Here is an 18,269-nt window from a genome sequence, read left to right as displayed (position 1 = left end):
TCTCTTGAAGTTTTATCAAAGTACATATGTAATTTGAATATACCGTTTGACAGGTTTCATAATAAAACATACGTATAGTCTTCTTAAATTAAGCAACTTACATGACTTAGAATTAAATCTCAGTTTTCACACTTGAGAAATGCAAATGTATGAAGAGAACTAGTAACAGTGGTAGTATATGATTATGAAATTCTGATTTTAAAAAATAAATCTGAATGTTACTGATATTTAACAAAATTAGGACTTAACTAGATACATATTTGTTGGTTTGGTTTTTGATAGAAAAATTGATATGGTTACTTTGTGAAGGATATTATCCTACATCGGTGGGAGGAAGAAGTTGGAGGTGGGTGACTTGGTTATAAAAGGAGGTCATGGGCACCATTCCAACTTGCACCAATCAATACACTTTAAGTATTCGATTATTTCTTTCTTTCTTACCCTTGTTTGAGAGTTGTATTAGTTAAATATTTTGGAGAGTGTAGTTGGCTTAAGAGAGTCGTTTATATCATTGTAACAATTTGTGATATAGTGTATTTCTCTCTTTGGGGGCCGGTGGTTTTTCTCCTGTTTTGGAGTTTTCACGTTAAATCTTGTGTTGTGTATTGTTCTTATTTCTTTACTGTTATTGTTGGGCTGGGTGGTGGGAATTAGTGAGACCGTAATTTTCCAACAACTGGTATCAGAGCGTCAGGTTTGACGGGGGTCTCGGTTATAGGAGTCGGAGTCGGAGTCGGAGTATGCTCTGTGGTTGCCACGGGAGTGGATCGTCCACATCAGAAACGAGTTCTATTGATCGTATAGGGTATCTGGTTAGACAATATTTTTTCTAATTCGTAGTAATAGTTGAATTTGTTAGTGGCGAGTTGTGGATTTCCGATTTAAAGGGTCCTGGCTACCTGCTACATCTTTTGGCTATTCGAAACGTGAGCAAAATCAGAGAAAGTGTTGTTTATAGGATACGGATACGATGTCGAAGTTCAGTCCAATGAGGTTTGATGTTGAGAAATTTGATGGGAGGATCAATTTTGGCTTATGGCAGGTTCAAGTCAAGGATGTGTTGATTCAGTCCGGGTTACACAAGGCATTGAAAGGTAAACCCACCTTTGTTTCCGGCAGTGATTCTAGCAGTAAGTTCGATGAAGAAGAATGGGATGATATGGATTTGAGGGCAGCAAGTGCGATTCGTTTTGTCTTGCAAAGAACGTGCTTGCAAATGTGCACGGGTTATCAATGGCAAAGGAGCTTTGGGTTAAACTAGAGCAGTTGTACCAGGGTAAGGTCATCTCAAATCGGTTGTGTCTTAAAGAACAATTTCATACTTTGCGTATGGACGGGGGTTCAAAGATTTCAGATCATCTGAGCATTTTGAATGGTATTGTTTCAAAACTTGAAGCTATTGGAGTTAAAGTGGATGATGAAGATAAAGCTTTGAGGTTGATATTATCTTTGTCATCGTCTTATGAACACATGAAACCTATTTTGATGTATGGGAAAGAAACTCTGAAGTTTGAAGACGTTACTAGCAAGCTCCTATCTGAGGAGAAAAGACTGGAAGGTAACGGGGTCTCGTCATCAGAAAGTACGGTACTGTTGTGTTCGGATAGGCGGAAGAGAAACTCCGGAAAGAATCTGGTATGCTGGAAGTGCGGGAAAACTGGGCATGTAAGGGTTAATTGTCCAGGTGGAGCTAATTCGGCAAATGGCTCCAAATGCGCTAATGATGTCTCCGTTGTTACGGAGAGTGACAAATTCCTCTGAAGTCACGTCATCCTCATGGTGTGTCCGCGCCACCGTGAAAAGGGATGTTCGTTAGCGGTTCCACAATTACACATGGGCATTGGTTTGGCGTTGATGCAGGTTGTGTGGTGGAAACTGATGTTGTAGCTGATGAAACTTTCGGGAAAACCAAACAGGAAGTTGCACCGTAAATGTTCAGCTGGTTATTCAACTTGTGCCGAGGATATTTCTTAGAATGGGATCTTCTAAGTGGTTATACTCTTACGGTGGAGTATGATAAATCTGTTTAGAGTTATGATTGTCTGTTATGACAATGATTGTCGGTTTAGACAATGTTCGACGAGGATGCAAGTTTTGTCTCTTGGGAGATAATGTCAACGGCATGAAGATGAGGATCTTGAAGTTGTCGTCGAGGAAGCGTCTGCGTCGGTTATCCTTAAGTATGGTTATCTTTTTCTATCAAAAAGGTGGAGATTTGTTGGTTTTGTTTTTGATAGAAAAATTGATATGGTTACTTTGTGAAGGATATTATCCTACATCGGTGAGAGGAAGAAGTTGGAGGTGAGTGACTTGGTTATAAAAGGAAGTCATGGGCATCATTCCAACTTTCACCAATCAATACACTTTAAGTATTTGATTATTTCTTTCTTTCTTACCCTTGTTTGAGAGTTGTATTAGTTAAATGTTTTGGAGAGTGTAGTTGGCTTAAGAGAGTCGTCTATATCATTGTAACAATTTGTGATATAGTGTATTTCTCTCTTTGGGGGCCGGTGGTTTTTCTCCTGTTTTGGAGTTTCCACGTTAAATCTTGTGTTGTGTATTGTTCTTATTTCTTTACTGTTATTGTTGGGCTGGGTGGTGGGAATTAGTGAGACCGTAATTTTCCAACAATATTAATGTTTCACAAATTAGTGAACCCAAATGCTAATAAGTTTTACATTTATTAAATGTTAATAAATTAAGTATTACTCTTTCGTCCCAACACAAGTGTTCAAATTACTAAAATTACTATTTTAGAATGTCCACTAGTGAAATGACCCATGAAATTGCGGGTTTGTTAAACGAAACAGTTTAATAATAAGTTTTATGTATTAAGAGAATGTAAATGCTAAAGTCGTTTAGTTTAATGACCCGTGGAACACCGAATTCCGACTAAGAAACTTTTCGTTATTTTTACAAATATATTGATGTACTTAACTTGGTCATAATAAATGAACTACCTTGATATACTTAACTTTGTCATAAAAGCCTACGTTACAACCTTTTATTGAGACATGTGTTTCGCATACATATGTAACGTAATTAATCTCGTAAAAACAGCCATATTTGAATATTAATAATAATATAATAACTATAATTATAATTATAATAAATAATAATAAAGTTTGTTAAAAATTTGAATATTTATATTTTTAATTAATAATAATTATTAGTAATAACAAATGTCTTTTGATGAATTTTTAAATACTAAAATACAATTACTATATGAAGTTTATACAATATGCTTCAAAGTTTGTATACGTGTTTATGAGGTGATTTGTAAATAATTGTACAATTTGTTTTAAAGCTTATACATATGGTCATGTGAGTGTTTTATCATAACGTTGTACATAATGCTTCAAATATTATACATATGGTCCTGAGAGTGTTTTACCATAAGGTTGTACATAATGTTTCAAATATTGTACATTTGGTTATGAGGGTGTTTTATCATAAGATTGCACATAATGCTCTATATATTATAAAATTAACATGTTAATATTTTTACTAAATAGAATTAATTATTTTAATGACATCATCATGAAGATTTAGAATTTTTTTATTTATTTTTGATTTTTTTTTAAAACTTAGATAATCCTTATTTATGATATCATTAAGTAGATTTAATTAAATTATAAAAATAATTCTATTTATGAAATCACCTACATGCCTTCACAATTTTTATTTTTATTTTTTGATTTTTTTTATAAAAAAACAAGGTAATTATTGCATCATCATTTTAGGATTATAATAGAACTTTTAGCTTTCAAATGTTTATTTTGTATTTCAAACAATCAAAAAGTTTTATTCTGAAAAGAAAAAGTTTTTGATAGGTGAAAAATTGTATTTCGTTGTAATTAGTAAATGTATCAAAATAGATGGTGAAACTGTTGCTTTTATGATGTTTTGCCATCACTCATTCACTCCATATTTATTATGTCATCTTATATTAAAGGTAATAGTAAAACATCACTAGCCATTTCTACTTTGTTCAGGTTCGAATCCTTCGAGCACAATGAAAACACAAGCATCCTTTTGTCCTCCTACTTCTCGAGTTCACAGTTCCGCTTTCTTTTTCATTGGTCTTCTCATTATCAGCATCCATGTTGATAATTTCTCCTCTACAGGTATAAAAGTGCTGTATGTACCTGATTTTATTCTTTTCAGTCTTTTATACAAAGTAAAAAAACACCGAACGAGGTTTTCATCAAGTTCTTTTCGATATTTTTTTAGCGCCAGCTCCAAGTCCAAGTCAAGTCAAGATGTCTCGTCTACCAAGTCTGACATCGGGGACTCACGTCGTGCATTATGTGATGGTAATTGTGAAGGATGCAACCCTTGTACTCCCATTTTAATAGCTTTGCATTTTGGCGACTCATGTTGGTATTGTACATGTAATGGTATGCATTTCCGCATGATGACTAATTAATTATTAGATGCATTCCTAATAGACATGAATATCGTACCTATGTGAGATTCAAAAATATTTCAAAATGAAGTATCATCTACATAAGAGTAGATCACTCGACATTCTAATAATACTGGAAGTTCCAGTCTGGAACGTCTGTTGGTACAAACGTAACTAGGTTATTCGACATCTTTAATCCTACTAACCTTCAAAGAGATGAGTTCTAGAATTGAATAGAGACCCTGAACCCTAAACCCTAAACTAACCGATTAAATTAACAATACGTAACTTTACAGAACAAATAGCCATGTTGGACATACTTACCGTGTTCTAGGGTCTTACTTCAGACCCTAAAAAACTCTGGTTCTTATGTCAGATTGGCCACAAGGTAACAAACATAACCTTAGAGAAGTAAATCCAGACTGTACTTTATATATATGTTGACGAACGTGCAACTTAAATTAACATCATCGTGAATAAATGTATAAAAGAATTTTAGTTCTCAACTTAAACAAATACATATTTTTTTCATGTTTCCAAGATTTTTCCGATTTGAGTTCATCATACGAATAACTCAAAACGATAAACACGTAGATGTTAAAGAGAATCATGATCAAAGTTTTTTATTCACCGTGCATATAAACTTGGTGAAGATAAGGATCTTGGTACTGATAACCATTTCAAGCTAGTGTTCTTCTACGCACTTGGTTACGGCCTTCAGAGGGCAGATAACTCTCTTTCACCGATGTCATTCTGAATATTAGATGAATTTCAAAATGGACAGTTATTTAAAAATAAAATAAAAAACCCTTAGAACTTGGAGAAGAGCTTCCTGGTGCGACAATGGAAGGGACTTTAATTGCATCTGCTAAGTAGGATTTCAATAACGTAACAGGAGATAACTGCTCCGTAAGCTCGAATGAAAATGCTAGATTAACAGCGCCGATATGCCTTCCGCTGTTTACCAACACATCAGTTACACCTGAAATTCCAAGAAGGAAAATGTAAGTTACACTTGGATAGACTTTGACCCGATCCATTTAACCCCCTTCCTTATTTGTTAATTTCTTTTTTATACCCATTTGACCAGCTAGAAATTGAACATAATCCAAATCAACCCGTTCATTAGTAAACGGGTCAAATTTTCCATATTCAAATGTAAAAAGTTAAGAAACAGAAAAGAAAATTAGCAAAACCTGGCTATTTCTTCAACTCCCCTTATTATCCCTCCGTATTACTCCATATTATTTTCCAGTCTGAACTTTGGCCTGGATAACAAATATAAAGCAATTAAGTATCAAATTGTGTCAATAGCTACTTAAAATAGAGGGAGATCGCCTGTTAAAAATGTATATTTAAGGCGATATTGACTACCAAGTGTCAAATCAGTCTAACAACTAGCAGAAGTGAAATAGATATGCGTTGAAAGAAACCAGAAAGTTCTTAGCTCTATATATATATATATAAAAACCCATGGATGAAAATGCTTATGGATTAACCCGCTAAGCTAAGAGACACAGCTGGAAAAGAAACGGATTAAACGGGTTGACCCATTAACCAACCCACTTGACCTGCTCATTGTACTATCCTTATACAAACCAAGCCAGCTCCAATGACTATTTTTCAATATGTAAGATTATATACCAGATAACCATCTAATAAGATGACTCCATAAACAAGAACCCCACAAACCGCATAAGAAATCCATAAGTAATTAAGCTAAAACATAGAATATCATCAGTAAAATTTGCAAAACATATATTCAGTTATAGCAAATAATACGGATTTCATGCCATATAACACCAACAGTAGCAAACAGAAGTACAATATAAAAGTAACAGGATTCATAGCCATTGCTTATAATTATAAATCTTTACTATTTCTTCTGTCCCAAATAATCCTAAGTTTCATCGACTAAGGCTGGCTGCGACATATTAATGGATCGACCGAAACAATAACCATTGAAAATATAAATGATAACGATCAACCGGAAAAAAAACCTGAATCACAAATCAACAGAGATGGACAACATTTTGGTTAATGGATAGTGTGAACTGGTTCATTGACAAAATTCAACCTGAACCACAAAGATTCACAACTTAAAAGTACGCATTTGTGAATAACAATGAGGCAGTTCAAAGCCAGTTATAAAAACAAAGGTCGAAGACCAATGATGCAACAAATCTATGAACGTGAGGGTGAATGCCTTGATAACATTAACTTTTGTGAATAACACTATCTAAAATGAAAAGACGCAAGATTTTAATTAGGTTCCTTTACATTTGCTTGCATCTAAAGTCCAACCATTTCGACATCATCATCAACCATAAAAAAAACTTCGTATGAAATTTGAAGAATTAAGGTCATTATTACATTGTCTTCCAAATGAGAAATTGAAGAGCAATGAAAAACAACAGTCATACTATAATCTTTCATTGTCCATTCTTCATTGATGTTTTGCCAACTTTATTCAATAAACTTTATTCTCAAGTATGCAACGCATCATTAGAAAACTTTAAGGTAACTTAAAAACATATTGTATTTTGAACAAATAGTAATCTCTCTTCAACTAATAGAGAACCTTAAAACACGTTTCGTGTGAACCTACGATAAGGTTTAACAAGAAAGCAACATTCAACTACATCATTATAAGTGTCTAATTGCCATTGGTATTTTACATTATATACTCTCAAGTATATACGTTTTATTTGGTCACAATACATCATTAAGTATTAAAGATTTATCCTCCTAATTGTGCATCCTACTTATCATCCAAACCATTGAACACACATGGTATGACCAACAAATCATTTTCCCCCATCACTATCAAAAGTTAATGCGGCATATATATTGACCAGAATCATTAAGCTAACTTAACAAATCATATAAAACAGCTTAAAAATTTTCATAAAACTGAAATTTAAATCATAACTTAACATACAGTTAGCTAAGATCAATCTCTTGATGAATACCTCAGAGGTCCACTGCATATCATCGATTTGGAGCCCTAATTTAATTATAAAGAGAATATTAATAAACAAACATGAAAAAAAATGAGTGACTAATTTAATATTAGGGTTTGTATGAACACGATTTTTTGCATTACATCGAATTCCAGCCATTATTCAACAAAAAATCGAGCACTAATTTAAGAATAGATTATAAAAATAGATCAAAACAGTTAGGAATCCAAAATTAGGGTTTGTATAAATACGATTATGGCCGCTTCATCGAATTAAATCCGTAAAAATCCAAAAGATTCGAGACCTAAATCAACAAAACGTGAGAACAATAGATCAAAAAGAGTGAAAATTCCAAAATTAGGGTTTAAACGATCAGGAATTTGGGTGAGAAAAAAATTTGGACCATTTCTCGATTTGTGCGTGTCATCCTTGCGCAGGGGCCATGCTAATCTTCTCTGTATCGTTCCAATTTTATCGGATGTCCCCGAAGGGACGATACTAAACCCTAGACTGCGAACTATAAAGCATCTGCAACTCATTCTTCTGGACAGTGTGGGACAAGCATAGTTACATAAACCAACTAATTTTTTATATTATTTTTATTTCAGGTTTGTGATTTATCTATTATTATATTTCGTGATTTATTTGTTATCATTTTATTATTATTATTGTAAAAAAAAAAAAACACGGAAGAAGGTTCTTATTTTCAGTTACGGAGTATATCTTTGCAAATTACTCCACTAACATTCTTTTTTATTTTTCGAAGATATATTTAAGTATTTAACTACACAACTCGTTATATTGGTTCAATGTCCTTATGAAAATTGTTTTTACAGTCTTGATTAGTTGCAATATAAATACATCTCCCAAAAGTTTTATTTGAAGATAGTTTTCTTATTTTTAAGTAAATGCCTGCCGTAAGATTTATGTATTGTGATTGTAAAGTGAAACACAATTACAAATGAACAAGACTAACCAAAGCAAATTACATTTTCTTATAAAAAAAACTTATTATTATCATTATTACTAGCTTAAGACCCGCGAATTCGCGAAATTTTTTTAGGGACGAATCAAATATTAAATTGTTAAAAGAGTTACATTTTATATAGTATTTGTTGGCTTATAAAGAATCAAAAGTTTCAGCAGTAGTGTTAAATTAATGATAATAAAGGAAGTAAATTATAATCTGAAAAGAACAAATAACACAAAGTTAACCATAATACTGAAAAAAAGGTTAGGTTTGTAGTAAATTTTTTAATCGAGTTTCCCACATATTATCCATATCATTTGTAATTTTGGCATCTTTTTTGAATAGTTGATAATTTCAATAATTCCATTTTCTGTGTTTCATTTGGTGACAATTCTACGCAGTTCATTAATAATTACAAAGTGTATCTTTCAATTTGGCCGAGTTTCACTCCGTCATTGTATTCTCTTTATCTTCATTGTTTTGATGAAGATCGTTCATTTAATACAATCCTTTTTTCGCCTTAAAAAAAAAAAAAAAAACATAAGAAAGCATTAATAATGAGTGCCAATCGATTAGTAGGTGGTTGCAACCAGATTACAAATAAGAACTTTATAAACAGATCTAGATAGCATTCTGCAAATAACTACCAAATACAGGTACCTTATTCCAAATATGACACTAAAGATTAGTGACTTACAATACGACACCATAATATAGGTACCTTATTCCAAGTGTGAATAACCATAATCGATTGTATGCTATTATTCCAATTTTATATTATTTGATTCCTATTTTGAATCAGCAGTTTTAGACAAGTCAAAGTCTAATACCAGCAAAAATCTATATATACATAGTTGTCAGACATACAATAATATCGGGAATTACAACCAATTTTCATATATATACAACCACCCAAAACTATCATAGGTTATCCACAATTAACACATCAAAGTTTTTAAGAAAAAAAAAACACGATGTTTCCAAGTCGAATCAACTTAAAGTATGACAATCCTATTTCGACCCAACATCCAACTCATATTACCACTTCTAGGGTGCTTAAGGAAACACACACATAATATACATGAAACATAAAATGATATAAAGGCGTCGATGTGAAAACATAATGCCGATTTGACTTCTCCATTCCATGGGCAATGAGCAGCAAAGAATTGGTAATGTTGAATATGGACACCAGTTTGGTACCTCAAATAGCTGGAGCTTCCTAACCAGCAGTCAAACATAAGCATATTACACACCTTGTAAACATGAATTGTTACTTCCTCATACGATACATTATACACTTGTGACAAATGAATAATAAAAGAAAAAGAAAGAATGAACAAAAAAAGTAAACTTCCTGAATTACCTTTGTATTGGGGACAAGCAATGTCTGTGAGGTAGCAAACTGTTGTCTATATTAAAAAAAAAGTAAACATCAGATTGAAAACACAAGTTAAATTAGGATAATTGTTGCATACTATATGCTAATGAACAAAGTACATTATCTGTGTTACCAACTTGACCAACGTCACTTTAATTCACTTTGGACAACTCAACAATGTATGAAAATGGTGGATCTATCAATTTTTGTGTTAGATTTATCACGACCATTCACTTTGGGTCACCTTTGACATGTTCGACCCGTTTGAACAATCATATAAAACTATTCTTTGATTGTATCTTTGTAATTAATATGGTGGTGGATGAAAACAAAAGAAAGAAAGATCAAAAAGGTTAACATTAAAAATTACCTTTGCACAAAAAATTTATTTTCAACATCACAGAAAAGTTCCTTAAGCAAAGAAATATATCAACCAACAAAAAAGAAACAATTTTCCAATACCCACAGATTTTAAAGTTCAAATATCACACAATTAATGTATTTCGGCAACAAAAACTGACCCATTCAACCATTCTAAAAATGCTGGCTGCTCTAGAGTGAACCCATTTGTTATCTCTTAATACTTTGATACCACTAAAGATTAAGATAACATCAAAACGAAGAAATAACCTGATGTTGAATATGGAAAACAAAAGGTTGGTGACAAGATTCTGTGATGTAAAAGATGGTTGTGTAAACTTTCGTCTATACCAGCAGCCAAGATCAGAAGCATATCTCTTCATTTCAAATATAACTGATGTCCTTCCAACAATAACAAATATTGAAAGAAAATTCATGGTTAACTATAATCCTTCAAGTTAATTAAAGTACTATAAATTACACAAAAAGTCTAGGAAGTTTACTTACAAGTTAATTAATGTTTGTTGGATGAGATTCATATTGCCATATAAAATCATCAATGAATTAAGATTGAATTCGATTCTATTTTAATCTTTTCGATTCTACATAGAGGGCATGGAAATATTTTCTCATCCAACAAAGATATATAATTATCCCTTTAGTTATAATTCAATCAGCTTTTGTTTTAAAAATTGACTTACAATGAAACCAACAAAGATAGAATGGAAATATAATTTTTAGGAAGTGAAGTGATACTTGCAGTATAAGTGCCAATCTACATCCAAGATTGTTTAGTCCAAGAATGACCATAATGGTCCACCCAAGATTTCCTTGAACAATAACAAATTGAGATTGTTAACAAAATATGAGCAAAGGTAAATAATTCAGATTGTTAACAGTTCATAAATTAAATTCATATTACTAATGTAGCTCAGAAAATTACCCTTGATATCTAAACCATTTCATATTCAGATTGAACACACTTAATATCCGTTGAATCATTTCATTGATTTAGGTTTTGGTAATATTGGATATGGACACCAGTTTGGTACCTTAACAGATGTTAAGTGTGTCACGTCAAATATGATTACAAAACCTAGCTTCCATTTTCAATCATTTCAACTATTTATGCTCAATAAAACTATATAGGAGTAACTGCTAATGGTAAACTGATTATGTAACAAAGTTGCCATGTTGATTTTGTCTTCAGGTTATAAAGCGAATGACTGATGGTGGGGAAGACTATTATTTTGAATGTATTGGTGAAACTGACATGATAGCTACTGCTTTACAATCTTATTGTGACGCAATGCTCTCGCTATTGTAATCAAAATCTCATTAATATATATATTAATAATAATGTATTGATATGAGATACCTGTTATATGTAGGGCTGGGGTGTGACCATTACACTAGGGGTTGCAAAGACGAAACCCGAAGAAACAACTCATTACAAATTATTTCTTACCAGTAAAACACTAAAAGGATCTCTTTTTGAAAGATGGAAACCAAAGTGAGATCTCCCAGCCTTAATTGATATGTACTTAAAAGAGGTAAGAGTATAGTGTATTAGTCGATAAACTAACTTTTAGTTGAAAGAAAACTCAAAGAAACTGCTAATAAAATAAGTAAACGGACAATAAAGGAAGATCGAAAACCTCACCACACACGTTAATCGAACAAAAACAACTGCTCTTGGTCTACAAATGTAGCTCAAAAAATTGAATTCATATTACTAATGTAGCTCAGTAAAATTACCCTTGATATCTAATGTACCAAATTGGTGTTTTATCGAGCAAAAATATCTGAACCATTTCATTGATTTAGATTTTGTAATCATATTTGACTGTGACACACTTAATATCCATAGAGCAGAATAAAAATTATTTCTTTGGCCAAGAAAAATTAAAGTTAACCCGACCCAACCCATCCATTGTGCAACCCATACACGACTACATGATAAATCCTTAAGATGGTGAAATAGAAATACAAACCTCAACAAACGGAAAAATACCTTCGTCAAAGTGAAAAGATTCAACGATGTGTACCAATGACGAAAACACCCTGAAATTAGTTTAAGATCAGATGTATACCACAACACAAAAAACCTATCAAGAAAGTTATTACACCATAAAGATCTAATCTTTAATCAAATAAATAGACCTTAAATAAACATCAACCACTAAAATAGATTTATTAATCTACCTGTAAATTGTATCAAGAATTAGTGAAGAATAGATTTTAATGCACTAAATTCTTGAACTTGTAAGATGATTTTGCAAAGGTTATAAAGTCACAAAATCAGAAGCATCCATACTCATAAGTCATAACCACATGATATAAAAAATGTATCGAGTAAAGAATCATCTTTACTCATAAACATAAGAGATACAAATCTATGATAAAGAAGCATTCATATTCATAATCATAGCATATGAAATTTTGTCTTCAAATCTAGGATACAGAAGCTTAAAACACATATAAATCATAGATTTGTGATGGCCATTATCTACCCTTTAATCATAATCATAATAATTTTGAAGACTAACCTGATTATCGTTTACAGCGGCTAGTCTGATTACAAATCTGATTATCGTTTACATCGCGTTAATCATCATAATAATTTTCAACACTTACCCGTATACAGCAGAATCTAACTCAAACCCATTAATCTTTCTGTCATCGAAATCGTGGATGAAATTCAGATTTGATTTTGTTTTTGGTCGACTATTTTGGGGGGAGAAAGTTAGGGTTTTTTTTACTCTGAAAGCAAGTCGTGAATAAATGATATGTTCTAGACCCCTAATGTTATTTTCTCCCGTCCTTTTTTTAGTCTCGAGGGTATTATAGTCTTATTATTTCAAATCAAGTTGATTATGGTCTAGATTATAGTTATTAATGAGAATGGAAGGCTAGGATTAGTGGTTTGAATTTTAAATGATCTATTTTTAGTTTTGTTATTATAATATAAAGAGATTATTATTATTGAGTTGTAATCACTTGAATCTATTAAATTTCTTGAAATTCAAGGGACCAATGAGAGCGTGACATGTGACGCGAAAATCACATGTGATTGGGAAAAAAAATATAAAAAAAATGCGAAAAACAAAATTTTTGCAATTTTTTTTTTTTAAATTTTGTTGCGAAATTTTTTTTATAATCGCATGTGATTCTGCATGTCAATCACATGTGATTATGCATGTTAAATCCAATCACATGTGATTATGCATATCAATCACATGTGATTATGCATATCAAATCCAATCACATGTGATTGTGCAGGTAAATTACATGTGATTGTAGAAAAAAATTTGAGAAAAAAAATTTGAGAAAAAAAATTGAAAAAAAAATAAAAAAAAATGTTTCTAAAAAAAAAATTAAATTTTTTTCAATCACATGTGATTTCGCGCCACATGTCACGCTCTCATTGGTCCTTTTGATCTCAACTTAATTTATGGATTCAAATGAATATTCCTCTATTATTATTATTATTATTATTACAACACATACATTTAAGATGCAAACTTAATTACATAATCTAAATGTACTAAACCATCACCCTTTCTGATCAACCACCTTTTCAACCACCCTTTCCTCCATCTCCTCCGGTCAACCTCTAGCCGACGAAGATGATGTAATCATAATGTCGAAGCCAAATGGCTTTTCGTCTATAAAGTCGAGTGTTAGTCGTGTTACATCGTTTTTGATTTTCAAATTTCCGGATTCGTGGTCTCGAGATGATTGTCGGAGAGTTTTCGAGAACTATGGGACTCTCAAAGACGTGTACTTTGCTCAGAAGAGATTGTAGAGTGGCCAACACTTCGGGTACGTCCGTTTTGATGGCGTCTCGGACATTGATTCCTTCATGAAAACTCTAAACAACATTCATGTCAACGGGAGGTGGATTCGTGCCTGTAAGGCCTTATAGAGAGATGTTTCCAATCGTGTAATGAAAAAAAAATCGTGTTGCCAACCGGAATGCTGATTATTATGGTCGAGTTTCCAACGTGAATGTTAACGATTATGAAGAATTTCCACACCCTCCTTAGAGTCATGACTCTTCAAACCCATCAAACCCAAGTTGTTGGGATGGTAAAACATTCGATGATTCTTTTGTTGGGTCTAACCAACAACCCAATGTGTCTCAGATTAACAAACCAAATCGTATTGAGTTAAAAGTCGGGGGTAAATGGATCGAAATTGATCTTCCAGAATCGGTGAGTAATCATAACCTTTTGTTTAGTTTTAATAAGGACCGACTTTCGTGGTCTCTGGTCGAAATAAACAAGTCTCGCTGCGAAGATGATGATGATTGGATTCAATCGGAGCCGACCAAGGGTTCCAATAGGGGTGATAATGAATTGTCAGATTTTGGTCCAGACTCGTCAAGTGAGTTTAATCTAACAGCAAATATAGATGCGAATTGTGAAGAAGAGAAGAAGGAGTTTTATCCTGATAAACCTACCTTAAATGTCGCGGAGGTATACGATGATGAGGTTGAAGATGGAGAATTCAAGCCGGATTCGGATTCTGATCAGTCTCCGGCCGGCATTGCGTTGATTTCCTCACCAGACTTCAATTTAATCGGAGTCCCAATGTCTGATAATTTCCAATCGCCGATGTTGTCAGTTGAAGTTTCCAATGCGGATAGTACATGTCTCGAGGAAAGAAAGGGCACGCGTGCTATTCCTTTTCTAATTCGAGTTATTTTCAAAATCATAATGGGCCGATATCTTCTATTGGGCCAGATTCCACCTGTGAGGATATCATGGACAACCAGGCCCCAATCGAGTTAGAACTAGGCTCAGACCTTGCCCAAAAGAAAAAGACTGTGCTGATTTACAGGACGTACCTCCCGATCCAGTATATTCTGTGGTTGGTAGTTTTCGTGTTAAAAAGAAAAAAGCTCCTCCTTTGATCAAAAGTCGGTTTATTAAACATGTGTGGGGTAGGAGTAATATGAAGCGCAACCGACGTTATGATAATTTTCGATGGCACAAAAGGTATTTTATTGAGAATGTGGTGAATAGCTCGGGGAGGATATTGGTTGCTGCTCATGTTGCTCTTCTTGCGCGTCATCGGACTCATCGGACTCGGAGGAGGAAACATAGTTCGCTTTATTGTCGTGTCGTGTTATCTCTAATGTCCTCGTGTTTGTGTGCTTAGCTTATGTGTGTGTGCGCTTTCTAATTGTGCAGTTATGTGTTGTTTCGTGTTGTGTCTAGCTCCTTGCTAATCTTTTTCTCGTGTACTGGTTCTTTTTATAATAAAAACTTACTTGCCTTTCAAAAAAAAAATCTAAATGTACTATAAAACTTAGAATTAGCAAAAATCATCAACAGGGGTAGAAATGTAAACAAAAAGAGTCATAGAAGCAACCACATTTGTAGTCAACCTACTCCCACAACTCAACATTCCCAACTGAATCTCAATCACACTCACCATCGAACTCGCTAAAAACAAACACCCCATAATAAACCCAACATGCAGGTGGGACGCTTTTATATTAATATATGAGCTCTAAACACCTCACCGGCATCCTTACTAATTAAGCTAGATCTATTTTAGAAGCCTACTTGGATATGGAGAATTTACTTATAAGAACTTCATTTTTTGCACTCCATAGTTTTAACTCCAGAAAAAGGAATCCAGTAAAATTTTTATTTTAACGAGGAATACGTACCCGCGTTTCACTGCGGGGTGAGTTTTTAGTTGTTGTTTTTTTTTACGGTTTTATGATATTATCGTGCGTACCTGTAGGCATAAATGGTTTTATATCAAGCTGTTACTTGTTAAAATTCAATTACAGGAAGATAGTTATCTTGAGTTTGCGCTACATCGTAACTTTTAGCCTAAATTATTTTGTGGGGAGGGTTTTATTACGTTTACAATTATAATGTAAAATTAATATTAAAATAAAGGGTCATAATCAAGAGGAAAGTACTTTTTTGGGTGGAAGTAAATTTTTTTCGTTTTATTTTTTATTTTTTTCAGGCATCAAGTTTTGGTGAAAATATGAACATTTAAAAAATACACTTTGTGATGAATGTTATTATTTTGGTGGTAAAATGCTCGAAGAAAAAAATGAAAACATTCAATGCATTGAATGTTTTGATTCTGAGTTTATTTGCATCGTTTTGTTTTCATCTTGTGAGAAGTGTTTTTTTCGAAATTTAGCCCGATTTAGATTTAGAGTTTAGGGTTTAGGGTTTAGTGTTTTGGGTTTAGTCCCTAAACCCAAAACCCTAAACCATTCGTGTTAAAATATTCAATCTAAACCCTAATTTCTAAACCCTAATAGCTAAACCCCAATTTTTAATCCCCTAATTTTAAACCCTAATTTCTAACCCCTTAAAAAAAAAACTCAGAATCAAAACATTTAATGCATTTATTGTTTTCATTTTTTTCTTCGAGCGTTTTACCGTCAAAATAATAACATTCATCACAAAGTGTCTTTTTAAATGTTAATATTTTCATGTGAATATGATGCCTAAAAAAATCCGAAAAAAATGAAAAAAAATTACTACCCCCAAAAAAGTGCTTCCCTCTTGATTAAATCTCTTAAAATAAATATCTAATATTTTTTTTTTTTTTTTTTTGCAAAAATAACGATAACATATAACTAAGTCTTTTCATCAATCGATGAGAAAGAAGAACAACAATACTGTGACGATCGCTCCAAATCCATATGAACGAACACGTCATTCGTCGATTTCATTGCGAGGTGTTTGACCTCTATATGATACGTTTTGTAAACATTGCATTCTTTTGAAAAGGCACACCATAAATGAATATTTAAATCAAAGGTTTTTAACATCTGATGATTTCTACATATGACAATCACCGTAATATAATAGTTTACAATAGTACTTCCGTTGACAATGCAGTCAAAATAAGATACATGGTGATGATTTGGTGAATGCAACGTTTCCTTGAAAAATATGTCATGTAAGATTCCATGCACATAGCTTGTCTAACATATAAGCAAACAGAACCATCCAGGCATAGCTTGGATGGCCACCAACACTTTCAATGAAGGTGAGGTCACAGGTTCGATTCCCTTCAAGGCACTTCAAACGCTTGGGGCGAACTTAAGAGACCAATAGCCTGAGGATGCTTTACCTGGTAGCGGTGGAGGGTTGGCTTGCCGTTTACCCGGGGTTTACCCGCTGCGGGGGGGCCAATGTGCCCGTTCGTAGTTGGGGTTCCTCGTAAAAAAAAACATATAAGCAAACAGCGGAAGACTTCTAGGGAACCTGAGAATAAACATGCTAACAAGTGTCAACACAAAGGTTGGTGAGTTCATAGTTTTAATGTTTTGCATAATCTGTACATAAAGGTGGATCACAAGATTTCAGTTGTTTCATCCAGAAACGTTTATCAAAATATTCTACAAGATTGAGCACCCTGGTAACTAAACTTAACGTATATATAATTTGTACCCTTTGTATAATCATCTTAATAATACACGCAAACCAACGTGTACGCTTCTCAAATAGCATACGTCCGTTAAAAGGCTAGCGCTCAAGCTCGGACGGGGATATCAAGCCCTAGGGAACCATATACTACTACTCGCGCCCACCAGTTCTTATAACTGACAGTTACTAGTTACCAAAGCTAAGGGATTTTCGGTTCAAACTCAGTGTACAATTTAGCATGTACTTGTATCCATTGTGTTTAAAATAAAGTGCATGTATTCTCAGCCCAAAAATATATATTGCAAAAGCATTTAAAAAGGGAGCAAATGAAACTCACCTTAGCAGCACATAAAGTTGTTCACCGAAATGTGACCGAAACTCGGAATACCCAAATAACCGTAGATCTCAACCTAGAGAACATATGTTGGTCAATAAATGTTTAACAAGCTAGGTCTGTGAAACAACCCAACCCGTATTCTATACGATAATTTTTTTTATTTAAATAATACACATTTACGCGCCAATTAAATATGTAAGCCATTCCACAAGTTCCATTTAAACGTACAACAATTTAAATGTTTACAAAAGGCACGAAGGCCATTAATTAAGTTTAATACAAGTTTGACCCACTACAAATGATAGTTTATAATCCAAACGACACTCGAGCATGGTTTGGGGCTAAACTACCCAAAACGTTAGGCCAACTTCAAAAAGCTAACACCAAAAGCACCCACCCCCCCCCCCCCCCCCGACAACATAAGCGGGAGAC

At 33.3% G+C, this 18,269-nt stretch overlaps 1 long non-coding RNA gene and 1 other non-coding gene across 2 annotated transcripts; both read right to left on the bottom strand.

The window, feature by feature from the left end:
* Positions 1-4,829: 4,829 nt before the first annotated feature.
* Positions 4,830-7,951, bottom strand: LOC139843071 (uncharacterized). The gene is made up of 3 exons (XR_011757460.1): positions 7,350-7,951; positions 5,605-5,676; positions 4,830-5,390 (listed from the first exon to the last, which is right to left on the bottom strand). It is a non-coding gene; the product is annotated as an uncharacterized lncRNA (long non-coding RNA).
* Positions 7,763-7,865, bottom strand: LOC139846333 (U6 spliceosomal RNA). The gene has a single exon (XR_011759050.1). It is a non-coding gene; the product is annotated as a U6 spliceosomal RNA (small nuclear RNA).
* Positions 7,952-18,269: the final 10,318 nt, after the last annotated feature.

Source organism: Rutidosis leptorrhynchoides, chromosome 4 (assembly GCF_046630445.1).
Source record: "Rutidosis leptorrhynchoides isolate AG116_Rl617_1_P2 chromosome 4, CSIRO_AGI_Rlap_v1, whole genome shotgun sequence".
NCBI lineage: Eukaryota > Viridiplantae > Streptophyta > Magnoliopsida > Asterales > Asteraceae > Rutidosis > Rutidosis leptorrhynchoides.
This window is presented reverse-complemented; position numbering and strand designations above follow the sequence as displayed.